We start from the raw sequence: 24013 nt of genomic DNA, 5'->3' as shown, positions 1-24013 counted from the left end.
TAAACTTTCCGGAATGTGGAGTTGGGGAGTATAGATAAGGTCCACTGACCACAAAGAGAAGACAGGCTGTTAATATTCTCTTTTAACTTGAGTGTAAGGGATAGGGGGGGTCACAGTTTGCAGCAACTTCAGGAGGATTTTAAAATTTCTATTACTACTACTATTAGGTTATATTTGATTTCATTAATTTCTTCTTCAGACAAAGTCTGAGAAATTCAGCAATTAACCAATTATTTAGTAATTTTTAAGTATGTGAGAGGCCTTTTGCCTGGTGCCTTATTTTGGATGTATATAACTTTATTTCAAGAGTTGACAACTTATGCTTGAACATCAAAGTGGGTGGAGAATCATTTTCTCTGCTTTTATTGTCCTTCTTCTCACCCCTGATTGTAGGATACAGTAAATTCCTCTTCAAAGTTTAGCCTGTTAACTTCCTTTAAAATTCAAGAGGGAGAAAAATTGTTAAGTATGAGTTCTGAGTTCCTCTTCAAAGAACTAACACGACAGCTTCCCTGTTCTTTGTTCTCCATTTTAAAGTTTAACTTCCTTGGTCTTTACCTTCCTTGCCCCTAGTTCCGGTAAACAACCTTCTCTTAGCCTCTATCACTTGTTCCATCCTTAGGCATCCTTAGTCACTTGTTCTGTCCTTAGGCATGTTCAGTCAACTGTTCTGTCCTTAGGCATCCTTAGTCATCTGTTCCATCCTTAGGCATCCTTAGTCACCTGCTCTGTAACCATCCTTCCTACCAAAACTACTCACCTTGCCAGTCTGGCTCCTACCCCTGCTCATTTTAAAATAGCCAATCAGAATTAGCTTAGACTGTGCAGTTCAACCCTAACCAATAGGGGGAAGACATAGCAGTAGGGTCTAGCTGCGTTAGGATAAGAACCCCTTCCCCTCCCTTGTATGGTGTGTTCTTGCCATTGCTCCACCCACGAGACACATCCTTCTATAGAAGTAAATTGCCTTGCTGAGAAAACTTTTGCCTGAGTGCTATTTTCACTTGGTGGCACTGAACATTTTCCAATATGATGCCTTCCTGATGTATAAACAGCTATAATTTCATGCCAGCGTTTTCTAGTCACTGTTTTATATCTCCATTGCTGGTCGTGTGTTGGAGAGAATTAATGGGAAAGAAGGGTTCTCTCTTGCCCCCTATTTCCCTTTTCCAGACCACCCAGATGGGCAGTGTTAGGGCATTCCTCTGAGTGGTACCAATGGCTATTTGCTGACTGGCTCAGCTGCAAGATTTATTCTAGTGGTTTGGGTTGGGGAAACTGGAAGGCGCCTATGCATTGCTTCAAAGCCCTGAAAAAAGTAGAGCTATGCTATTACAACTTTAGAGGGAAGGAAGAAATGAGGAGTAATCACAGTGTTGCTATCTGATGGCTCTATGGACAACGTGTAGATTATTCTACTCTGTCAGCCTGTGGATATCATTTTCAGTAAGGTTTTGATCATCATATTAAAGAGTGTGAAAAGGAAAGATCTTGGGCCCCCAAAATCACTAAGCTAAAAGGAAAATTTATGCTGGAAACTGCTCAGGGCAAACCTGCCTCCTGTTCTATTCAAAGTCATCCCTCTGCTCCCTGAGATAGATACATGTCCTGATTGCCTCCTTTGGAAATGCTTATCAGAAACTCAAAAGAATGCAACCATTTTTCTCTTACCCACTTGTGACCTGGAAGCCCTCTCCCTGCCTCAAGTTGTCCCTGCCTTTCTGGATGGAACCAATGTACTTCATATATATATCTTGGTTGGTGTCTCAAGTCTCCCTAAAATGTATGAAAACAAGCTGTGCCCCAATTGCCTTGGGCACAGGTCATCAGGATATGCTGAGGCTGTGTCACGAGTGTCCATCCTCAACCTTGGCAAAATAAACTTTCTAAATTAACTGAGACCTGTCTCAAATTTGGGGGGTTCACAAGAGAACAGTTTTATTTCACCAGAAGTGTCCTGAAATGATAGAAGAAATATGGTAGAAGTGACAGGTTTGCATGATACTGGCACTTTCTTTATTATTTTAAACATCATGATTGTGCAGGGACCTAATGGTGGTGACTTCATTCCTTGAAAATTAATTATCATGGGTGATATTGAGGCAGGAAAATAGGGTCTGAAACCAGAGAATGTAAGGCTGATTCACACTTCAGTTATGACAGGAAATATCCTCTCCATTTCCATAAGGTATAAGCTGAGTAAATTACTTTGTAACTTTACTTCATCCTCTCCATTTACATAGGGCATACACAAAGTAACCAGTGGAAACCTCTAGAGGGGTACTTAAACCCCTGAAAATTCTGTAATGGTGTTCTTAAGCCTCTGTGCTTGGGCCTGCTCCCATACTGTGGAGTGTACTTTCATTCAATAAATCTCTGCTTTTGTTGATTCTTCTTTCCTTGCTTTGTTTGTGCATTTTGTCTAATTCTTTGTTCAGGATGCCAAGAATCTGGACTCCCTCCACTGGTAACATATTTTGATAAGCCAGCCAGGAGAAGATAAGCCCAAAGTTTGGGATTTATTTTCTCCTTTTCCTTTCTGCTCCTTACAGAGAATCAATCTCTCTCTCTCTCTCTCTCTCTCTCTCTCTCTCTCTCTCTCTCTCTGTCTCTCCATCTGTCTCTGTCTCTCTCTGTTTTTCTTTCCAACTCAGGACCCTTGGTGGGCAGCATCTAAACATGAAGGCAACTGCAAGTTTCTGCCATGACCAGTGAAACTAAGGGGTTTCCATGTGGAAGCACCTAACCACCACCTTCAGATTCACTTAAGTGACCAGAGTCTTTTTCCTTTTGTTTTTTTTTACCTCTTTTCTTTCTTTTTCAGTCTTTCAGTGGCTGCTTCCTAGCAGTTCCTTGGAAGTTGTGGGCAACTGGCTGGGGGTCACTCTCCAGTGTTGCCTGAAGGCCAAGGAGTCAACGGGGGTAATCGCCCTGCCTGGAAGGGGGAAGGACTCTTTTTTATCTTTTCTAGTTGTGGTCCCTGATCCCTACATGTGGTGCAGCTTGGAGCAAACTCACACAAGTTTCAGGTGACTTAAACCTTCTTTTCCTATGCTAAATTCTTCCCTTCCCCTACTGTACTAGCTAAGGACTAAAGAAGCCCACCTAACCTCCAATTCCTATCATTACAGTTCATGGCTATCCTTATGAAGCTCATAGTAGGCCATTGCACCTGGAGGGAAAACATGCATGTGGCACTGGTGCCCACCTAAGGTCAGAGACAACTGACACTCTAAGATTGAACCCCACAGGGGGACACCCTGGTGTTTGAAACCCTTGTTCCCCAGTGCCGTAAAGAAATAGCACTTGAACATAAATTTAATTTATTTAGTAAGGCCATTTTTACTTCCTGCAGAGAGGGTACACTTGCCAGCAGTTTTACCACAAGAGTACATTGAACAAAGGAGACAGGGTCATTTACAACCTGACGCATCCACTCTACTGCTGTGACCGGTTTCCATTGGATGGAACAGGACCTCACATTCTGTGTTTGTCCCAATTGGTTAGCAACTTAGAACTTTTTAAAAGAGGCAAAGGTAGAGGAGAACAAAGGAAGGAGGACGTAACTTGTGGAATGCTGAGAAAGGTAAAAACACCTTTAAATAAAGAAGAGGAACCGGCTATGACCTAATGCTAGCTTGGACCAGTATAAGCATGCCAGGGGAGATATTTAGGAGCACAGATCTTTGAATAAATTTTGCTTCTAAGAGAAGTTACTATTTATTCCTAATTAGATGGGGAGGAAAGTCTTTGAAGAGGAACCTCTACTTTACTTTATACACTGGGGATCCCCCACACCTCAGCCTCTCCAAAGGGGACACTCTCTGCAGAGGTTCTGAGTTCTAGTACTAAGCCCTCCTTAGAATTTTCTCTTGGAGTTACAATACTGTTTGGCCCAATATTGTTTGGAGTCTGGAATTTACTGTTGAATGGGAAAGTGAGATGGCGTTGCATGTATCCAGGCCTTTGTGCTGCTGTTCTAAGCAGGGGACCTGATTAATGTGTGATGCTCTCTTTTGGTGCTGTTTGGCCCCAGTACTCTTTGGAGTCCAGGTAGGTTTGACCTCTAAAAATCAAACTGCCATGGAAACTGCTTTACCCAAAATTTTGGTTCACAGCCTTCATTGGATCATCTATTGGGGCAAACAGTAAAACCACTAAGCTTATATTGCTGTCTCAATACTAAGGTTCCAAGCTATTGGATCTTCATTTATGTGTGTGTATACATGTCTAGATGTGTTTATTTGTATGTACATTTATTGTTATATGTGTCTACCAAATTAGCTTATAAGTAAAAGAGCACACATAAATTAAATAAACAAGTCTAAGCAATTTTCAAGTTCATGTGATTTATACTTAAATCTTTACTGAATAAGCTGGCTTTAAAATTATTGGTAGAATAAAAATAGAAATGCCTTTAGAATTGCTAGCAGACATTTTGTCTGGATTTTATGTATGTCTTTGCTAGATATTTTGGGATGTCAGTGCTTGGCATAGAAGTTTATAAAAGTATAAACACAGTTAATACAAGATGATCTTGGTTTGTATGCTTCCTTTTGATGAATGAGAGTAATTTATGAAAGGAAAATATCTTGGGCCCCCAAAATCACCAAGCTGAAGGGAAAATTCAAGCTGGGAATGCTTAGGCCAAACCTTCCTCCCATTCTATTCAAAGTCATCCCTCTGCTCACTGAGGTAAATGCATATCTGATTGCCTTCTTTGGAAAGGCTAATCAGGAACTCGAAAGAATGAACCTTTTGTCTTCCATCTACCTGTGACCTGGAAGCCCCTAAGCCCCCGCCCCACTTTGAGTTGTCCCACTTTTCTGGACTGAACCAAGGTTCATTTTACTTATGTTGATTGATATCTCATGTCTCCCTTGTTAAAAGTGAAAGAATTGAGTACAATGAATGGGATAAATGTTTTAGGTAAACTTTTTGTGTGAATTAAAATCTTAAAGTTATTTTTGATGCTCATTTAATATATGGGTAATTTCCAATTAAGGTTGTGATATGAGGAAATATGTTTCTAAAATTGTGGAATTGTTCTTATCTATAAATGCCCATATCTGATAGTTCAGGATTTCTTGCTTTTTAGGATTTCAGTAAAGTTTTAGGTTACTAAGGATAAGAATTCTAGTTAAGATACAATTCTGTATACAAAATGTGCCAGAAAGGGTTATGTTATTAGTGAGAAAAAGAACAATTTTGTCTAATTCAGAAGTTATCCAAAAGTGAGTTCAAATTACAGATTTTAAAAGGTCATGTATGAAACAATGTAGTGAGGAACCACTAAGTAGGGGAAACACGTGAGAAAAGCTTAAATAACAGAATATTCCTTACAACTTGATAAAAAAAAAAATTGTCAATATTTGACTAACATTTTCATAGTTGAAGCTTTTAGTCTTTTTTTATATACTTTAAGTTATAGGGTATATGTGCATAATGTGCAGGTTTGTTACATATGTATACTTGTGCCATGTTGGTGTGCTGCACCCATCAACTCATCAGCACCCATCAACTCGTCATTTACATCAGGTATAACTCCCAGTGCAATCCCTCCCCCCTCCCTCCTCCTCATGATAGGCCCCGGTGTGTGATGTTCCCCTTCCCGAGTCCAAGTGATCTCATTGTTCAGTTCCCACCTATGAGTGAGAACATGCGGTGTTTGGTTTTCTGTTCTTGCAATAGTTTGCTGAGAATGATGGTTTCCAGCGGCATCCATGTCCCTACAAAGGACACAAACACATCCTTTTTTATGGCTGCATAGTATTCCATGGTGTATATGTGCCACATTTTCTTAATCCAGTCTGTCACTGATGGACATTTGGGTTGATTCCAAGTCTTTGCTATTGTGAATAGTGCCGCAATGAACATACGTGTGCATGTGTCTTTATAGCAGCATGATTTATAATCCTTTGGGTATATACCCAGTAATGGGATGGCTGGGTCATATAGTACTTCTAGTTCTAGATCCTTGAGGAATCACCATACTGTTTTCCATAATGGTTAAACTAGTTTACAATCCCATCAACAGTGTAAAAGTGTTCCTATTTCTCCACATCCTCTCCAGCACCTGTTGTTTCCTGACTTTTTAATGATTACCATTCTAACTGGTGTGAGATGGTATCTCATTGTGGTTTTGATTTGCATTTCTCTGATGGCCAGTGATGATGAGCATTTTTTCATGTGTCTTCTTTTGAGAAATGTCTGTTCATATCCTTTGCCCACTTTTTGATGGGGTTGTTTGGTTTTTTCTTGTAAATTTGTTTGAGTTCTTTATAGGTTCTGGATATTAGCCCTTTCTCAGATGAGTAGATTGCAAAAATTTTCTCCCATTCTGTAGGTTGCCTATTCACTCTGATGGTAGTTTCTTTTGCTGTGCAGAAGCTCTTCAGTTTAATTAGATCCCATTTGTGAATTTTGGCTTTTGTTGCCATTGCTTTTGGTGTTTTAGACATGAAGTCTTTGCCCATGCCTATGTCCTAAATGGTATTACCTAGGTTTTCTTCTAGGGTTTTTATGGTATTAGGTCTAACATTTAAATCTCTAATCCATCTTGAATTAATTTTCATATAAGGAGTAAGGAAAGGATCCAGTTTCAGCTTTCTACTTATGGCTAGCCAATTTTCCCAGCACCATTTATTAAATAGGGAATCCCTTCCCCATTTCTTGTTTTTCTCAGGTTTGTCAAAGATCAGATGGCTGTAGACATGTCGTATTATTTCTGAGGACTCTGTTCTGTTCCATTGGTCTATATCTCTGTTTTGGTACCAGTACCATGCTGTTTTGGTTACTGTAGCCTTGTAGTATAGTTTGAAGTCAGGTAACGTGATGCCTCCAGCTTTGTTCTTTTGACTTAGGATTGTGTTGGCAATGCGGGCTCTTTTTTGGTTCCATATGAACTTTAGAGCAGTTTTTTCCAATTCTGTGAAGAAAGTCATTGGTAGCTTGATGGGCATGGCATTGAATCTATAAATTATCTTGGGCAGTATGGTCATTTTCATGATATTGATTCTTCCTATCCATGAACATGTATGTTCTTCCATTTGTTTTTGTCCTCTTTTATTTCACTGAACAGTGGTTTGTAGTTTTCCTTGAAGAGGTCCTTTATATCCCTTGTAAGTTGGATTCCTAGGTATTTTATCTCTTTGAAGCTATTGTGAATGGGAGTTCATTCATGATTTGGCTCTCTGTTTCTCTGTTACTGGTGTATAAGAATGCTTGTGATTTTTGCACAATGATTTTGTATCCTGAGAGTTTGCTGAAGTTGGTTATCAGCTTAAGGAGATTTTGGGCTGAGACAATGGGGTTTTCTAAATATACAATCATGTCATCTGCAAACAGGGACAATTTGACTTCTTCTTTTTCTAGCTGAATACCTTTATTTCTTTCTCTTGCCTGATTGCCCTAGCCAGAACATCCAACAGTATTGAATAGGAGTGGTGAGAGAGGGCATCCCTGTCTTGTACCAGTTTTCAAAGGGAATGCTTCCAGTTTTTGCCCATGCAGTATGATATTGGCTGTGGGTTTGTCATAAACAGCTGTTATCATTTTGAGATACATTCCATCAATACCGAATTTATTGAGAGTTTTTAGCATGAAGGGCTGTTGAATTTTGTCAAAGGCATTTTCTGCATCTATTGAGATAATCATGTGGTTTTTGTCTTTGGTTCCGTTTTTATGCTGGATTACATTTATTGATTTGCATATGTTGAACCAGCTTTGCATTCCAGGGATGAAGCCCATTTGATCATGGTGGATAAGCTTTTTGATGTGCTGCTGGATTTGGTTTGCCAGTATTTTATTGAGGATTTTTGCATCGATGTTCATCAGGAATATAGGTCTAAAATTCTCTTTTTTTGTTGTGTCTCTGCCAGGCTTTGGTATCAGGATGATGTTGGCCTCATAAAATGAGTTAGGGAGGATTCCCTCTTTTTCTATTGGTTGGAATAGTTTCAGAAGGAATGGTACCAGCTCCTCCTTGTACCTCTGGTAGAATTCAGCTGTGAATCCATCTGGTCCTGGAATTTTTTTGGTTGATAGGCTATTAATTATTGCCTCAATTTCAGAGCCTGCTGTTGGTCTATTCAGGGATTCAACTTCTTCCTGGTTTAGTCTTGGGAGAGTGTAAGTGTCCAGGAAATTATCCATTTCTTCTAGATTTTCTAGTTTATTTGCATAGAGGTGTTTATAGTATTCTCTGGTGGTAGTTTGTATTTCTGTGGGGTTGGTGGTGATATCCCCTTTATCATTTTTTATTGTGTCTATTTGATTCTTCTTTCTTTTCTTCTTTATTAGTATTGCTAGCGGTCTATCAATTTTGTTGATCTTTTCAAAAACCAAACTCCTGGATTCATTGATTTTTTGGAGGGTTTTTTTGGTGTCTCTACCTCCTTCAGTTCTGCTCTGATCTTAGTTATTTCTTGCCTTCTGCTAGCTTTTGAATGTGCTTGCTCTTGCTTCTCTAGTTCTTTTAATTGTGATGTTAGAGTGTCAATTTTAGATCTTTCCTGCTTTCTCTTTTGGGCATTTAGTGCTGTAAATTTCCCTCTACACACTGCTTTAAATGTGTCCTGGAGATTCTGGTATGTTGTATCTTTGTTTTCATTGGTTTCAAATAACATCTTTATTTTTGCCTTCATTTCCTTATGTACCCAGTAGTCATTCAGGAGCAGGTTGTTCAGTTTCCATGTATTTGAGTGGTTTTGATTGAGTTTCTTAGTCCTGAGTTCTACTTTGATTGCATTGTGGTCTGAGAGACAGTTTGTTATAATTTCTGTTCTTGTACATTTGCTGAGGAGTGCTTTACTTCCAATTTTGTGGTCGATCTTGGAATAAGTGCGAAGTGGTGCTGAGAAGAATGTATATTCTGTTGATTTGGGGTGGAGAGTTCTGTAGATGTCTATTAGGTCCGCTTGGTGCAGAGTTGAGTTCAATTCCTGGATATCTTTGTTAACTTTCTGTCTCGTTGATGTGTCTAATGTTGACAGTGGGGTGTTGAAGTCTCCCATTATTATTGTATGGGAGTCTAAGTCTCTTTGCAAGTCTCTAAGGACTTGCTTTATGAATCTGGGTGCTCCTGTATTGGGTGCATATATATTTAGGATAGTTAGTTCTTCCTGTTGAATTGATTCCTTTACCATTATATAATGGCCTTCTTTGTCTCTTTTGATCTTTGATGGTTTAAAGTCCGTTTTATCAAAGACTAGGATTGCAACCCCTGCTTTTTTTTTGTTCTCCATTTTCTTGGTAGATCTTCCTCTATTCCTTTATTTTGAGCCTACATGTGTCTCTGCACGTGAGATGGGTCGCCTGAATACAGCAAACTGACGGGTCTTGACTCTTCATTCAGTTTGCCAGTCTGCATCTTTTAATTGGACCATTTATTCCATTTACATTTAAGGTTAATATTGTTATGTGTGAACTTGACCCTGTCATTATGATATTAACTAGTTATTTTGCTCGTTAGTTGATTCAGTTTCTTCCTAACATCAATGGTCTTTACATTTTGGCATGTTTTTGCAATGGATAGTACCGGTTGTTCCTTTCCATGTTTAGTGCTTCCTTCAGGGTCTCTTGTAAGGCAGGCCTGGTGGTAACAAAATCTCTAAGCATTTGCTTATCTGTAAATGATTTTATTTCTCCTTCACTTATGAAACTTAGTTTGACTGGATATGAAATTCTGGTTGAAAATTCTTTTCTTTAAGAATGTTGAATATTGGCCCCCATTCTCTTCTGGCTCGTAGAGTTTCTGCTGAGAGATCTGCTGTTAGTCTGATGGGCTTCCCTTTGTGGGTAACCCAACTTTTCTCTCTGGTTACCCTTAACAGTTTTTCCTTCATTTCAACTTTGGCGAATCTGAAAATTATGTGTCTTGGAGTTGCTCTTCTCGAGGAGTATCTTTGTGGCGTTCTCTGTATTTCCTGAATTTGAACGTTGGCCTGCCTTACTAGGTTGGGGAAGTTCTCCTGGATGATATCCTGCAGAGTGTTTTCCACCTTGGTTCCATTTTCCCCCTCACTTTCAGGCACCACAATTAGACATAGATTTGGTCTTTTCACATAATCCCATACTTCTTGAAGGCTTTGTTCATTTTTTTCCTCTTTTTTCTTTAGACTTCTCTTCTCACTTCATTTCATTCATTTGATCCTCAATCGCTGATACTCTTTCTTCCAGTTGATCGAGTCAGTTACTGAAGCTTGTGCATTTGTCACGTATTTCTCGTGTCATGGTTTTTATCTCTGTCAGTTCATTTATGGCCTTCTCTGCATATATTATTCTAGTTATCCATTCTTCCATTCTTTTTTCAAGATTTTTAGTTTCTTTTCACTGGGTACATAATTCCTTCTTTAGCTCTGAGAAGTTTGAAGGACTGAAGCCTTCTTCTCTCAACTCGTCAAAGTCATTCTCCATCCAGCTTTGATCCATTGCTGGTGATGAGCTGCGTTCCTTTGGAGGGGGAGATGCACTCTTATTTTTTGAATTTCCTGCTTTTCTGCCCTGCTTTTTCCCCATCTTTGTGGTTTTATCTGCCTTTGGTCTTTGTTGATGGTGATGTACTGATGGGGTTTTGGTGTGGGTGTCCTTCCTGTTTGTTAGTTTTCCTTCTAACAGTCAGGACCCTCAGTAGGTCTGTTGGAGATTGCTTGAGGTCCACTCCATACCCTGTTTGCCTGGGTATCAGCAGCAGAGGCTGCAGAAGATAGAATATTGCTGAACAGCGAGTGTACCTGTCTGATTCTTGCTTCGGAAGCTTCATCTCAGGGGTGTACCCTGCCATGTGAGGTGTGGGGTGTCAGTCTGCCCCTAGTGGGGGATGTCTCCCAATTAGGCTACCCAGGGATAAGGGACCCACTTGAGCAGACAGTCTGTCCGTTCTCAGATCTTGACCTCTGTGTTGGGAGATTCACTGCTCTTTTCAAAGCTGTCAGACAGGGTCGTTTGTGTCTGCAGAGGTTTCTGCTGCTTTTTTGTTGTTGTTGTTTAGCTGTGCCGTGTCCCCAGAGGTGGAGTCTACAGAGACAGGCAGGCCTCCTTGAACTGCTGTGGGCTCCACCCAGTTCGAGCTTCCCAGCGGCTTTGTTTACCTACTTAAGCCTCAGCAATGGTGGGTGCCCCTCCCCGAGCCTTGCTGCTGCCTTGTCATTAGATCACAGACTGCTGTGCTAGCAATGAGGGAGCCTCTGTGGGCATGGGACCCTCCTGGCCAGGTGTGGGATATAATCTCCTGGTGTGCCATTTGCTAAGACCCTTGGTAAAGCACAGTATTGGGGTGGGAGTAACCCGATTTTCCAGGTGTTGTGTGTCTCAGTTCCCCTGGCTAGGAAAAGGGATTCCCTTCCCCCCTGAGCTTCCCAGGTGAGGCAATGCCTCGCCCTGCTTCAGCTTTCACTGGTCGGGCTGCAGCAGCTGACCAGCACTGATTATCCGGCACTCCCTAGTAAGATGAACCCAGTACCTCAGTTGAAAATGCAGAAATCACCCATCTTCTTTGTCGCTGGTGCTGGGAGCTGGAGACTGGAGCTTTTCCTATTCGGCCATCTTGCTCCGCCCCCCAAAGACAACAATTGTTGACAAAATTTTTTTTTTTTAGATGGAGTCTTGCTCTGTTACCCAGGCTGGAGTGCAGTGGTGTGATTTCAACTCACTGCACCCTCCGCCTCCCAGGTTCTAGAGATTCTCCTCCCTCAGTTTCCCAAATAGCTGGAATTACAAGCACGCACCATCATGCCCAGCTAATTTTTGTATTTTTAGTAGAGATTGGGTTTTGTCATGTTGGCCAGACTGGTCTTGAACTCCTAACCTCAGGTGATCCACCCACCTTGGCCTCCCAAATTGCTGGGATTACAGGGGTTAGCCACTGTGCCTGGCCAACAAGAATATTTTTAAAAGATAACTTTTGTATGTTGTTTTTCGGAATGTAATTTTTGCAATGTAAATTGGTGCAGCCACTATGAAATCAGTATGGAGGTTTCCTAAAAATTTAAAAATAGAACTACCATGTGATTCAGAAATCTTCTATTTATAAATCCAAATGAAATGAAATCAGTATTTTCAAAGAGATATCTGTATTTTCACATTTATATTTAAATAATTGCAAAATTTCATACTTCTATTTAAATATGAAAGTACAGATATTTAAACATATCCATATTAATTGCAGCATTATTAACAATAACCAAGATAATGGAAACTACCTAAATCCCCATCAATGGATAAACGCAAAAAGAGTGTATATATAGATAGATACATAAAGTGTGTTTGTATGCACATATATACATATGTATACCTACACGTGCATTTTATATATCTATATATATTCACATATTTATATATATGTGTGTGTATATATATAGATTCTCTCTATATATAGAATGTGTGTGTTTGAATATATATATACACACACACATACATTCAATCTTAAAAAAAGAAGGAAATCCTGCCATTTGCAACAACATGGATGAACACTGAGGTTATTGTCCTAAGTGAAATAAGCCAGACACAGAAAAACAAATACTGCATGATCTCATTTATTTGTGGAATCTAAAATAGCCAAACAAATAGTCAAACTCATAGCAACAGAGAGTAGAATAGTGTGGTTGCCAGGGGCTGGAGGTGGAAGAAACGGAGAGATGTTGGTTAAAGAGTACAAAATTTCATGCCGGGCGTGGTGACTCACGTCTGTAATCCCAGCACTTTCAGAGGCCAAGGCAGGCAGATCACCAGGTCAGGAGACTGAGACCATCCTGGCTAAGACGGTGAAACCCTGTCTCTAATAAAGATACAAAAAAAAAAAAAAAAAAAAAAAAAAAAAAAAGCCGGGCATGGTGGCGCGTGCCTGTAGTCCCAGCTACTCGGGAGACTGAGGCAGGAGAATGGAGTGAACCCGGGAGGTGGAGATTGCAGTGAGCCAAGATTGCGCCACTGTACTCCAGCCTGGGTGACAGAGTGAGACTTCGTCTCGAAGGAAAGAAAGAGAAAGGAAGGAAGGAAGGAAGGAAGGAAGGAAGGAAGGAAGGAAGGAAGGAAGGAAGGAAGGAAGGAAGGGAGGGAAGGAAGGAAGGGAAAGAAAGAGAAAGAAATTTCAGTTATGCAAGGCAAACTCTGGAGATGTACTGTACAGCAGTGTGACTATAATTAACAATATTTTATTAATTGTGACCTTGAATTTTGCTAAGAGGATAGATCTTAAGTGTTCTCACCCCACCTCAAAAAAAAAAAAAAAAAAAAGAGAATAGAAAAAAAAATAGTAACTATGTGAGGTGATGGCTATATTATTGGCTTAATTGTGGCGATCATTTCACAATGTATACATATATCAAAACATCAAGCTGCACACCTTAATTATATACAGTTTTATTTGTCAGTTTTACCTCACTAAAGCTGAAAAATAAACACAGAATTTCTAACTCCTGTTTGGACATAAATGAAGAGTAGAGAAATTCAGAAACGATTCCCAAATAAGTCTCGAACTAACACAAGAGAGAGAGAAATTGTTCATTTCATACATTCTTAGGAAGCTAAAAAGCTCATCTTAAAATGTTTACTGTAGGAAGAACACATACTTTCATAGAACCAGCACAGTCGAAAGTGTCTCAAAACCTTCCAGAATGCTCTGTGGGTAGTTGATTAGCTTTACCATATAAAATATAAACCTCACTCTCTTAATTCCAACCTTCAAATGTACCCTTCACGTGGTAGCTCGGAAAGTGGATGAGATGCTTTTCCTCATGCTCTGGGATTGGGTCAATACTTCTCTTTCCTAACAAGGCACTCTTATAAGCAACAGTACATTGTGAAAGCTGTGATGTGCTGCCTGGATCACAGGTGTCAGCTCTCTTAATGGGAAAGTCTTCCAGGGCAGACCTCCAATGATTGATCAGCACCAGGAATGAAGGCCTAGCACCCTTGTTCCAAAACAGGAAAAACCGAAAAAAGTCATTCCAGCTACAGAGCTCCGCGTGGAATTGACAGAGGGCAGGGATTGCGCTGGAGTCCAAACTCCTCTGTCTTGGCAACCTGCTTCTTTCCTAGTCACACAACATTAAATCCGAATGCATATATCTGGTCCCAGAGGTCTGGAACTGAGCTGCTTGACAAGTTCTTATCAAATCGAATCAAATCATTCACCACAGTGCCAAGAAATAAAAGCGTGTTTTACCTAATATACCATGATATCTAATCTTACCGAAAAGTGTGATTCAAACAGGCCAAAGTTTGCCTCACTTGTTGGATTTCTAAGTTTCACAAATAGATCACAGCAGTTAAATTACAAGGATCATGAAGAGATTAGGAGAAAATCCAGAATGGAAAGAATCTGTCTATGACACTTTGCCTTACCTTTTCCACATCGCCCAGATGATTAATGGGTAGAAAAAGTAGTTAGAAAAGATGAATAAGGCCTAGTTTTTTATAGCACAAGATGGAGACTATAGTCAATAATAATTTAATTGTACATTTTAAAATAACTAAAAGAATGTAATTGGATTGTTTGCAAGACAGAGGACAAATGCTTGAGGGATGGATACTGCATTTACCATGATGTGATTATTACACATTGCATGCCTGTATTAAAGTATCTCATGTTCCCCACAAATATATACAACTACTCAGTACCGACAAAAATTAAAAATAAAAATTAAAAATGTATATACATCAGAGATATTGGCCTGTAGTTTTCTATTTTTGATGTATGTTTCTATTTCTATTTTTGATGTCTTTCATCTGGTATCATGATGTGTCATAATACCAGCCTTGTAGAATGAATTTGAAGTATTCCCATTTCTTCCATTTTTTTTTTTCTTTTTTGGAATAGTTTGAGTAGGATTGGTATTAGTTTTTCTTTTAATGTTTGGTAAAATTAAGCAGTGAAGCTATTGAATGCCAGGCTTTATTTGCTGGGAGATTTTTTATTATGGCTTCAATCTCATTACTTATTATTGACTTATTTGGATTTTGGATTTCTTCATCTTGGTAAGTTGTATTTGTCTAGGAATTTATCCATTTGTTCTAGGCTTTCCAAGTTATTGGCATATAGCTCCTCATAGCAGTCTCTAATGATCTTTTGAATTTCTGTGGTGTCCGTTGTGATATCTCTTTTTTCATGTCTGATTTCATTTATTTGCATCGTCTCTCTGTTTTTCTTAGACTAATGGTTTGTCAATTTTGTCTTTCAAGAAATCAACTTTGTTTTATTAGTTTTTTGTATTTTTTAAATTTTCACATCATTTATTTCCGCTCTGATCTTTCTTATTTCTTTATGTCTACTAATTTTGGATTTGGTTTGCTTTTGCTTTTCTAGTTTTTTAAGATACATTATTATGTTGTTTACTTGACATTTTCTACTTTTTTTGATACAGGTATGGTTTTCAATGATCACCTTATTATTCATTTCTATTTATAATTTCAATTTTTTAGGCTACTTTGTGGCCTAACATATTGTCTATTCTTGAGAATGATACACACGCTAAAGAGAAGAATGTGCATTGTACAGCTATTGGATGAAAAGTTTTTAAGTATCTGTTTGGTTTATAGTGCATTTTTTGTCTAGTGCAGATTAAATCTGATTTTTGTTATTGTTAATTTTCTGTCTAGAAGATCTGTCCAATGCTGAAAGTGGGGTGTTGAAGTCTCCAGCTATTATCTCTTTAGAGCTAAAGAGAGAGATAGACCCCAATACATTAACAGCTGCCAATGTTGGTGCATATAGATTTACAGTTGTGCTATTCTTTTGCTGAATTGACTCCATTATCATTATATAATTACCCTCTCTGTCTCTTCTTACAGTTTTTGTGTTGAAATTAGTTTTGTCTGATATAAGTATAGTTTTGTTTTTTGTTGGTTTCCATTGGCATAGAGTATCTTTTCTATCCATTTATTTAATTTGATGTGTATTTTTATAGGTGAAGTGTGTTTCTTGTAGGCAACCGATCATTGGGGTTTGGTTTTTAAAATCCATTCAACCACTCTGTTTTCTTTCCTCCCTCCCTCCCTTCCTCCCTCCCTCCCTCCTTCCCTCCCTTTCTTCCTTCCTCTCTCTCTCTCTCTCTCTCCCCCTTTCTTTTTTTCATACATTTTTTCTTCCTCCTGGGCCTGGCAGGCTAGGAGCAGAATACAGACGAAACCACTGGAACATGTGGGACTGGAATAGCCTGATGTTTGGCTGCTTGGGTGGTAACTGTGAATGGGTGGACCAGGGTGTGTAGGGAGTGGAGTCGTCCTCCCAGAACTGAGAGAGGGCCCTTGGGGCATGCGAGCAATGCAAGTGTGGAGGTTGGCACAGGTACAAGAGTGAGGTTATGGTGTGAGAGTGAGATGGGTATGGTGGGGTGGGGTGACTGTTGGAAGAGTGTGTTAGCATGTTTTAGAGTTGGGGCCAATCAGGGCATGGCATGTTGGGGCACATTTGACCCTGGATGTTGACTGAGAAGCTGGGTGCCAAGGGCTTGAAGAACAAAACGCCCATAGGTCAGCAGGACCCATGAAGATGTGACTGCAAACGGGATCAGCACTGGGAGAGGCTGAGGCTCCAAGGTGACTCCTATAGCAAGGCAGTGAAGGGGCAGGCCTGGGTTTCCCATTTAGAAATACATTGTCAGCTGCAGCCACTCTTAGATATTCACTTGGAGGGGTCTAGTGTCATCTTTGTAAAGAGATTTCAAGGCATGGAACAAAGCATCTGACCTAATCAAGCAGCTGATAAAGTTGTCAAAATCCATGTTCCCTCCTTCATCCAAGTAGTGTCAGAATATTATGTTGTAGTTGTTCATTCAGGTGGAACCCTGCTGCCTCAAAGGCCCCTGCAAGTTCACTGCTGCAAATGGTTCCAGATCAGTCAACATCAAACTGCTTGTATATTGTCTGTCACCTTTTGATGTTGTTCCACAGGTACTTGAATTCCTCAAAGTCCAGCTTGCCTGTGATGTCACTATCCATCATGGCCACCATGCTTTGACATGTATCAATGCCAAAACCATGAGTCTTCAGTTCAGTCCTACTGATAACAACCTTGTTGAGAACATTCATCAGTTCTGCACCACTGACCTTGATGCCATCTCCAGCCAACTGGGCAAAGACTCTCCAGAAATGATGGGCCTCCGCACTCTTGTTGGCCTCAGTGTTGGAGCAATGTGTGTGTGGAGGCAGGGGCTCTAGGCTGTGCTGTGTAGCCATCTCCATGATGGACCTAATGACTCCACCTAGGAAGCACATGGCCACTCTGCCACCTCTTCTGCCTCTGCTGAAGAACTGATTGCCAGACCTCTGGGTGTGAGGAGACATGTTCCTAGTTAACTCATTCTTGAAGGGTGGAGGTGGCAGTGGCAGGAATTGGAGAGATGAAGACCTGGATAGGGGCCTGGGGAACGTGCTTGGAGGCCTGATCAGTGGAGGATCACTCTATGGCTTTTGATTGGAGAGTTTCGTCCATTCACATTCAATATAATCATTGATAAGTAAGGACTTAATCTTGCTATTTTATGTGTTTTCCAGTAGTTTTGTGGTCTTTTCTTTCCTGTCTTCCTTTTAGCAAAGGTGATTTTTTTCTGGTGGTATGTTTTAATTTCTTGCTTTTTATTCTTTGTGTATCTGTTGTATGTTTTTTGATTTGAGGTTACAACGAGGTTTGCAAATAATATTTTATAAGCTATTATTTCAAACTGATGACAACCCTGACTGCATAAACAAACAAATAACAAACAAGCAAAGAGAAAACGAATAAAAATTCTACACTTTAATTTCATCTCCATGCTTTTCAAATTGTTGTTGTTTCTATTTATTATTATACTGTGTAATGCTTGAAAAGTTGTTATAGTTATTATTTTAGATAGGTTTATCTTTTAGTCTTCCTACTTGCAATATTAGGAGTTTACACACCACAATTATGGTGACGTAATATTCTTTTTTTTTTCCCTGTGTACTTGCTACCACCAGTGAGTTTTGTACCTTCAGTTGATTTTTTTTTTTTATTGCTCATTAATGTCCTTTTCTTTCAGATTGAAGGAGTCCCTTTAGCATTTCTTGTAAGACAGGTCTGTTATTGATGAAATCCTTCAGCTTTTGTTTGTCTGATATTATAAAATTGACTCATTGAAAAAATTATACATGGGATAATTTTATAGTATTATTTGCAATGGATCATTTCTCTTTATTGTACATTATTCTAAATATAAATTGAAAGTAGTTCATAAATAGATCTTTGGCTTCCTATACTTTTAAAACATGGATTTCCCAGTTTGAATTTTCAATAATAATCTCAGAAAACACCCATATGATTTCCCAATGTTAAAATAAATTGATTTTGTTGAAATAAGTCCTATTTTTGTTTGTTTTTTAATTTAAATTGATAAGGAATAATACAAAGGGATCTGGGGATATTATTTTTCCTCAAAATATAAATTATTTCCAATCTTCCAGATAGAATCTGTTAAGAATCTGATCAAAAAACCCCACATTATACCAAATTATAAACTCTTGATGGCAGTAAAACCATAAGCCAAACCTAGAATTCTGGTATGGTTTGAAGATGTCTAATTCTATTTTCCTGATCTTCAAGTCCCTTTTTGTCAAGCTCTAATCTCATTTCCAGTCTCATCCTTCATTTCAACACACCTATTCAGTGCTTCAGTCAAATGGAATAATTCTACAGTACCTTTAGTAAGACCTACACTTTCTAACATATCTGACTTGGCTTATGCTGGTCTTTCCTCTTGAATGGTCCCTTTATCTCTACAATTACACCTTGTATAACTTTTTTTAAGACTAGCTATTTTAAGCCTAGGGCTATTTTTTATGGTTATAGTCTCTTCTTGTTCTGAACTCACAGAGTACTTGTTCCCATTTATTGGAATTACCACATTTTCTTTTACATTGTAGCTTTTCATAACATTTCTGGCAAACGTTATCACCCTGGTTGCATTTATAGTTTTACTTGTTTATTTCCCTCACCAGAAAGTCATCTTTATGAGGGCAGAGACTGGCATATTGAATCATACATAAATAAAATGCAGTGCCTGGCATTTAGTGTATAAACAATAAACACTTGTTGGGTTTAATTCATAACATTTTTATCCTCAATACAGCCCATAACTGATAAAAATTTGCTAAAGAAATGCTTATCCACATCTGAAGTTTGAACTTAAGACTGTCTTCAAAAATACGTGTTTTTTGTCCCATTATCTAGCTGTATATAGCCTAGCTGAAATAGCAAGTGAACAAATGAATGAATGAAGAGTAGATGCCTAAATCTCTTGCTGCCATGTACTTTCTAGATTGATTGCAAGAATGACTTGTGGATTTTTGCACTGATAGTGCTTTCAAATGGGCCCTTTGTCACAACACCATGAGCACCATCAATCACCAGGCTCAGGAGAAGCTGTGGCATCCTTCTAGGACCTGAACCACCATGATTTATTGATTTTACAGGAGTGGCAACTAAGACTGTTCCTCTTTCCTATAACTCAAAATCAAGATTGGAGATAAGAGGATACAAGGCCAAAGAGAAGTTCAAAAAACTTGTTTCTAAGTGATATTTGGAAATTGTGAGATAGGGTGCTTATCTTTCCTTAGATAAGGTCTATCTATGTGGTTGAACTAACAAAGCTAACCAGGGCACGATCCTCACTTAGAGTGGAGGAGAAAACTCCACTGAGTTTGGAATTTCTTTTTAGCTTAGTTTAAATTGTATGGGATTTTGCGCTGTAACTGAAGATAGTTCAATGCCCCACTACCAGAGATGACTATCTGAAGGATGTCTTAAAACTGATTCTAGGTGACAGAGCATGACCTTGGTGGTAGAAAATTCAATAGGAGGTGGGAATCAACCTAAAAATTTGATGTCAATTTTTAAGATTGATCAAAGCCTGTTTCAGTGGTGATTTCTGGTTGTTGAAAGGTGATTGATAATTTATTTTCATGGGTTATGATTCCTTGAGAAACTCCAGCTGCTTGAGTTTGAACACATTGAGGAAATTTGGGCCCAATGTTGGATCAAGTGATTTTAGGCCAATTAGTACCATGAAATTTGTACCATATCCAGGTTATAATCAGTGTTATAACTTCTTAAGTCTTATATACATATATTCCTTATTAAATACTTTTTCTATTCTATATCAAGAAAAATAACTACAGTCATCCCTCAGTATACATAGAGAATTGGTTCTAGGACCACTGTGGATAATCCATGCAAAATCCTTGCATACCCAAGTCCAGCAGTGGCCCTGCAGAATTCATGTATACCAAAAGATGGCCCTCCATATATGTGGGTTTCACATTCCTCAAACAGTATATTTTCATACTGTGTTTAGTTGAAAAAAATCCATGGTAAGTGAACTCAAAGTTCAAACCCACGTTGTTCAAGGGTCAACTGTAATCAGATTGGAAGTTGCTAAGCACAGAATAACAACGAAAAAAATAAACTACTTTCAAAAACATATACTTACAGCATATTTTGCTAGAGCCTAGTTACATCTTTCAGAGAAAGAATATTTATACTTTCAAAAGTCAAGAAAAAAATAGACATATTCTTCCAGTAAGGCAATACAAATCTTTATTTTGTATTTCTCATGTTATCACCTTCTTCATTCTTTAACACTATCTAATAAAAGGTTAATTCTGTAAGAAAGGTCTGGCCCTCAACTGGTTCCTGGGACATAAAGGGTAGGCCCTTAGAACAACCAGCCTTATAATAAATGTTTGGACATGTTGAGGGCTTGGGCCATACCAAGTACTTTATGCTAAAAATGTGATTTATGGTGGCGGTCTTAGGATATACCACACCAGTTTGACATCTGAAGAGGCAGGAGTCTGAGCAAATAAGATCAGCCACATGAGCACTCCATTCCTACATGACTGCCCTCTAATAAAAACATTAAAGTTTGTGTGACCATCCCTGGTTGACATGTGTCACACATTATTTGTGGGAGAATTAGATAATATCTGTGCAACTCTCAAGGGAGAACACAAATGCAAGCCTATGCTTGGTGTCAGACTCTGGTCCATGTCCCTTTTGTTTTTGTTGGTTTCAATTTGTAGCTGTTCAATGCAATGAGCTGTAACTGTGAGCATAACATTTTTCTGAGTTCCATGTCTTTATTTTTTAATATTTTTAAATTATACTTTAAGTTCTAGGGTACATGTGTACAACATGCAGGTTTGCTACATATGTATATGTGTTCCATGTTGGTGTGCTGCACCCATTAACTCATCATTTACATTAGGTATATCTACTAATGCTATCCCTCCCCCTTCCCCGACCACAGACAGGCCCTGGTGTGTGGTGTTCCCCTTCCTGTGCCCAGGTGTAATCATTGTTCAATTCCCACCTATGAGTGAGAACATGCAGTGTTTGTTTTTCTGTTCTTGCGATAGTTTGCTGAGAATGACGGTTTCCAGCTTCATTTATGTCCCTACAAAGGACATGAACCCATCCTTTTATATGGCTGCATAGTATTCCATGATATATATGTGCCACATTTTCTTAATCCAGTCTATCAATGATGGACATTTGGGTTGGTTCCAAGTCTTTGCTATTGTGAATAGTGCTGCAATAAACATACATGTGCATGTGTCTTTACAGCAGCATGATTTATAATCCTTTGGGTATATACCCAGTAATGGGATTTCTGGCAAATGGTATTTCTAGTTCTAGATTCTTGACGAATCACCACACTGCCTTCCACAATGGTTGAACCAGTTTACAGTCCCACCAACAGTGTAAAAGTGTTCCTATTTCTCCACATCCTCTCCAGCACCTGTTGTTTCCTGACTTTTTAATAATCGCCATTCTAACTGGTGTGAGATGGTATCTCATTGTGGTTTTGATTTGCATTTCTCTGATAGCTAGTGATGATGAGCATTTTTTAATGTGTCTGTTGGCTGCATAAATGTCTTTTTTTGAGAAGTATCTGTTCATATCTTTCATCTACTTTTTGATGGGGTTGTTTGTTTTTTTCCTGTAAGTTTGTTTGAGTTCTTTGTAGATTCTGGATATTAGCCATTTGTCAGATAAATAGATTGCAAAAATTTTCTTCCATTCTGTAGGTTGCCTGTTCACTCTGATGGTAGTTTCTTTTGCTGCGCAGAAGCTCTTTAGTTTAATTAGATCCCATTTGTTAATTTTGTCTTTTGTTGCCATTGCTTTTGGTGTTTTAGACATGAAGCCCTTGCCCATGCCTATGTCCTGAATGGTATTGCCTAGGTTTTCTTCTAGGGTTTTTATGGTTTTAGGTCTGACATTTAAGTCTTTAATCCATCTTGAATTAATTTTTGTACAAGGTGTAAGGAAGGGATCCAGTTTCAGCTTTCTACGTATGGCTAGCCAATTTTCCCAACACCATTTTTTAAATAAGGAATCCTTTCCCCATTTTTGGTTTTTGTCAGGTTTTTCAAAGATCAGATGGTTGTTGATATGTGGTATTATTTCTGAGGGCTCTGTTCTGTTCCATTGGTCTATATATCTCTTTTGGTACCAGTACCATGCTGTTTTGGTTACTGTAGCTTTGTAGTATAGTTTGAAGTCAGGTAGCGTGATGCCTCCAGCTTTGTTCTTTTTGCTTAGGATTGTCTTGGCAATGTGGGCTCTTTTTTGGTTCCATATGAACTTTAGAGCAGTTTTTTCCAATTCTGTGAAGAAAGTCATTGGTAGCTTGATGAGGATGGCATTGAATCTATAAATTATCTTGGGTAGTATAGCCATTTTCACGATATTGATTCTTCCTATCCATGAGCATGGAATGTTCTTCCATTTGTTTGTGTCCTCTGTTATTTCATTGAGCAGTGGCTTGTAGTTCTCCTTGAAAAGGTCCTTGACATCCCTTGTAAGTTGGATTCCTAGGTATTTTATTGTCTTTGAAGCAATTGTGAATGGGAGTTCACTCATGATTTAGCTCTCTGTTTGTCTCTTATTGGTGCAGAAGAATGCTTGTGATTTCTGCACATTGATTTTATATCCTGAGAGTTTGCTGAAGTTGTTTATCAGCTTAAGGAGATTTTGGGCTGAGATGTGGAATTTTCTAAATATACAATCATGTTATCTGCAAACAGAGACAATCTGACTTCCTCTTTTCTTAATTGAATACCGTTTATTTCTTTCTCCTCCCTGATTGCCCTGACCAGAACTTCCAACACTATGTTGAATAGGAGTTGTGAGAGAGGGCATCCCTGTCTTGTGCTAGATTTCAAAGGGAATTCTTCTAGTTTTTGCCCATTCAGTATCATATTGGCTGTGGATTCCAATCAACAGAAAAAGAGAGAATCCTCCCTAACTCATTTTATGAAGCCAGCATCATCCTGATACCAAAGCCTGGCAGAGATACAATAAAAAAAGAGAATTTTAGACCAATATCCCTGATGAACATTGATGTGAATATCCTCAATAAGATACTGGCAAACCGAATCCAGCAGCACATCAAAAAACTTATCCACCACAATCAAGTGGGCTTCATACCTGGGATAAAAGACTGGTTCAACATATGCAAATCAATAAATGTAATCCAGCATAAACAGAACTGAAGACTAAAACCACCTGATTATCTCAATAGATGCAGAAAAGGCCTTTGACAAAATTCAACAGCCCTTCATGCTAAAAACTCTCAGTAAATTAGGTACTGATGGGATGTATATCTGAGTTCCATGTCTTCTAAAGAGTCATTGATCCTGAGGATGGCCTTGGGGTCTCTTGATCCCACTTTGCTGTCAAAATGGGATTCACTAGAATGTCTCTGAATCATTGAAACATGTCAAAAGTATGCTCAGAAAAGGAAGGATGAGTGGTGCTTATAAGGTGTTCTTAATGTGCCCCGACTGAATAGTGTCTTAGTCTTCTTGAACTATAGTCCTTAGATAACATTGAATGAGATTCTTATTACACCATCAAAGCTATCCGAAATAGATCTATCCAGTTTTGAAAGTATCAGATTTGACCTGATGTGAAATATCAGATATTGAAAGCTCTAAAATTGTCTTCATTTCTTTACAGATCTGGGTGAATCACTCTATAAAGCACAGAGAAAAA

General features: G+C 38.8%; 1 pseudogene; it reads right to left on the bottom strand.

Moving 5' to 3' along the window:
* Nucleotides 1–15941: 15941 nt before the first annotated feature.
* LOC140709500 (calpain small subunit 1 pseudogene) lies at nt 15942–18134 on the bottom strand (annotated as a pseudogene).
* Nucleotides 18135–24013: the final 5879 nt, after the last annotated feature.

Source organism: Chlorocebus sabaeus, chromosome 20 (genome assembly GCF_047675955.1).
Source record: "Chlorocebus sabaeus isolate Y175 chromosome 20, mChlSab1.0.hap1, whole genome shotgun sequence".
NCBI lineage: Eukaryota > Metazoa > Chordata > Mammalia > Primates > Cercopithecidae > Chlorocebus > Chlorocebus sabaeus.
The sequence above is the reverse complement of the archived record's forward strand: the minus strand, read 5'-3'. Positions and strand labels throughout refer to the sequence as shown.